Source organism: Echinops telfairi, unplaced genomic scaffold (assembly GCF_000313985.2).
Source record: "Echinops telfairi isolate 266 unplaced genomic scaffold, ASM31398v2 ScPeMD7_7457;HRSCAF=8495, whole genome shotgun sequence".
NCBI lineage: Eukaryota > Metazoa > Chordata > Mammalia > Afrosoricida > Tenrecidae > Echinops > Echinops telfairi.
This window is the reverse complement of record NW_022111357.1, coordinates 227,314-231,245: the sequence shown is the minus strand read 5'-3', so window position 1 is coordinate 231,245 and position 3,932 is coordinate 227,314.

Below are 3,932 nucleotides of genomic sequence, written 5' to 3'. Positions count from 1 at the left end.
ACCAGTCCTTGGCCCCAGAAGTCATACCTCCATTGGGATCTGATAGGGCAGAGAAACTGGCACTCCAGTCCAAAGGGGGCATCGAGGGCCAAAGAGTAAGTGGCAGCTATGACCTGTCTAGTCTGGAGGTAGCAGATGCTCTGCTCAGGATCAGGCTTCAGCCCTTACAAGGCGATCCCATGTCCAGGGGTCACTAGGAGATGAGCAGTATGGTGGCAGGAACCTGGTTGAAACGCAGTAGGAACCAGTAGACCTGCATTAGTTCCCAAAGATTGCAGTAGGGAGCACTGATTGTGCAGTGGGTTAAGCACTCTGCTACTAACTGAAAGGTTGGTGGATTGGGCCCACCAGGTACTCCAGGGGAGAAAGATGAGGCAGTTTGCTATCATAAAGGTTTACAGCCTCAGAAACTTCATGGAGGCAGCTCTACTCTGTTCTACATGGTTGCTAAGAGTTGTCATCATCTTGACAGCAATGGGTTTAAGGCTGTTGTAACTAATTGTCACCAACTGTGTGGTGTAAAACAATAGACACTTATTCTTTCACATTTCTGAAGGTCACAAGTCTGAAAGCAAGGGGTCAGCAGCATTGTATTCTTTCCAGAGATTGTAAGGGAAATTCTGCTCCTTGCCTCTGCCAGTTTCTGGCGACTGTAAGTATTCCTTGGCTTGTGGTCACATGTCTTTAATCTTCACCTCTGTTTTCATGTCACCCTCCTCTCTGTGTCCTCTCGGTGCGTCTCTCTCTTATGGGGCACTTGTGGTGGCATTTAGGGCTCCATTGGATAGTCCAGGATGAGGTCTTCCTCTTAAGATACTTAAGCACATCTTCTACCACATCAGGTATCATTCCCTGATTCCAGGTATTTCATAAATTTATCTTTTGGGGGGACCAATTTTTAGACTATCAAAGACCCATTCCCCACCATCTCTTTTTTCTTCTTCTTCTTCTTATAAATAAAGCTGTATTTATTATGTATTTGTTGTGCATGCATATGTAGTGGTTTTTTTAAAAATCATTTTATTGGGGGCGTGTACAACTCTGATCATAATCCAGCCATCCAGCCATGGTGTCATGCCCACCATCTCTTACCACTACTTGCCTTCCAATGGCTTCTAGACCAGGAGACAGTAGGCAGCAGGTCAGGAGTCCTTCCTTGTGTATCGTGAGGGTGGGGTTGGGGGGAAGCTGGAGGCAGTCAGAGAACTTTTATAGTGCTCTTCTGCTGGAGTTGGGCACTTCCACCTATGTTTTCAGTGACTCACCTCAACAATACTGCCAGGTAGGGATTGCTGTGTCAAGTAGCATCAAGTTGGCTCTGACTCACGGAAACGTTCTGTAGAGTAGAAGGGAAGGCTGTCTGGTCTTGCATCAGTCCCATAAGCAGGATGTCTGAGCCCAGTGGTGCAGCCACTGATTGCCTCGGCCCCTTTCATGGAGAGCGCCTCTCATTACTGCTGAGCCTCTACTTTACCAAACATGATGCATTTTCTAGCAATTAGTCTTCCCTGATGACATGTCCAAACTAAGCAGGAATCCTGTTTTAAGGGGCATTATGGCTGCCCTTCTGCCAAGACTAATTTGTTCATTCCTCTGAGTCCACATTAGATTCATTATTCTCTACCAACACCACAAATTAACGGGATCAATTTTTCTTTGATCTTTTTATTGTCCAACTTTCGCTTGCATGTGAGGCAATTGAAAATGGCACGACTTGGGGCCAGGCACACCTCAGCCATCAAAACGACATCTTTGCTTTGAACTCTATTTTCTTTTCTTTCTTAAAAATAATTGTACTGGGGGCTCATACAATTCTTATCACAATCCATACATACATCCATGTGTCAAGCACCTATGTACATTTGTTGCCATCATCATTCTCAAGACATTTGCCTTCTACTTGAGCCCTTAATATCGGCTGCTAATTTTTTTCCCTTCCTTCCCCGTTCCTTCTCCCTCAGGAACCCTTCATAATTCATAAATTATTATTATTTTGTCATGTGTTACACTGTCCGACGTCTCCCCCTGCCCTCTTCTCTGCTGTCCATCCCCCAGGGAGGAGGCCATACAGAGATTCTTGTAATTGGTTCCCCCTTTCCACCCCACATTCCCTCCACCCTCCAGGCATCGCCACTCTCACCACTGGTCCTGAAGGAGTCATCTGTCTTGGATTCCCTGTGTTTTCAGTTGCTATCTGTACCAATGGACATCCTCTGGTCTAGCCAGATTTGTAAGGTAGAATTGGGATCATGATAGTGGGGGGGAGGAAGCATTTAAGAACTAAAGGAAAGTTATATGTTTCATCGTTGCTACCCTGCACCCTGATTGGCTCGTCTCCTCCCCTCAACCCTTCAGCGAGGGGGTGTCCAGTTGCCTACTGATGGGCTTTGAGTCTCCACTCTGCACTCACCCACATTTACAATGATATGATTTTTTGTTCTTTGATACTTGATATCTGATCCCTTCGACAGCTCGTGGTCACACAGGCTGGTGTGCTTCTTCCATGTGGGCTTTGATGCTTCTCAGCCAGATGGCCGCTTGTTTATCCTCAAGCCTTTAAGACCCCAGATGTCACATCTTTTGATAGCCGGGCACCATCAGCTTTCTTCACCACACCTGCTCATGCACACACATTTCTTCAGCAATCGTGTCGGGAAGGTGTTGAACTCTATTTTCATTGAAATTATTTTGTGAGTAGGAATTAATATCCCTTTATGACAGGTGAGGAAACTGAGGTTCACTGGTGAAGTAGCTTGCCCAAGATTGCTTGGCTAATGAGTGCTACAGCCAAACTTCAAAGCCAGAATGATCTGGTCATTCCAAAGTCGGTCCATGTTCTTTCCACTGCCTTTGGTTCCAGGAGGGAAGCCCCAGCTAAAACCCCAGCTTTGCCCTGCACTTGTGGGATGACTACCTCACCTTCACCATGAGTACGCACTCAGCGTTCGCAGCATAGCCCTCAAGAAACCCACATGCATTCATGGCTCGCAGGTCTCTTGGGAATGGCAGTCACTGGAGGGAGCAAACAGAGGTCCCCGAACTGGCTTTTCCTGTGTCTACACTCAGCTGAGCCATGTGGGGCTCGGGGTGAATGGCCTGATGGAGTAGCCTGGAAAGTGTGAGCGGGAGGACCTCCTTATCTGTCCGTAGGGAGACTTCTGTTCAGATCCAAGAAATACAACTTGCATTAATGGTCTTCTGCAGTCCGTTCTACAATCTGAGCCTCGGTGTCCTCTGCTGTCAAGTAAAAGCCTCTGGTGTCGAGTTCATTCTGACTCAGAGACCCTGGAGGACAGAACAGAATGGGCCCATTGGGCTTCCAACAAGCTCCAGGGAAGCTGACTGCCACATCTCTCTCCCACAGAAGAGCTGAGGGATTTGAACCCCTGAGCTTTCGGTTAGTAGCTGAGTGAGTGATTTACCCACTGGGCTATGGGTTATAGCTGTAAAGTGGTATTGGGTGTCATTGAGTCAGTTTTGACTCATAGCGACAGGAGAATGAATCGCGGCCTGGTCCTGTACTCCCCTCATAATCATTGCTATGTTTCAGCCCATTGTTGAAGTCATGGGATCAATCCATTTGGTTGAGAATCTTTCTCTTTTTTGATGAGCTTCTACTTTACAAGCTGTCCTTCTTCAGGGACTGATCCCTCCCGAGACATGTCCAAAGCAAACGAGATGGATTCTTGCTCTACCAGATTCTAAGGGTCATTTTGGCGAGCCTTCTGCCAAGACGGATTCTTCTTTCTTTAATGGCGGTGCGGCCACTCTTCTTCAGGTTCCTTTCTCACTGGCCGGCTTCCCGGTGCCTTTGGGATGATTGAAAAACTCCACGCTTGGGTCACACACACTTAGTCATCAAAGGGTCACCTTTGCTTTTAAGAGTTTAAAGAGTGTGGCGGTGGTGCTGGGTGACCAGGCACTCCTGCGGG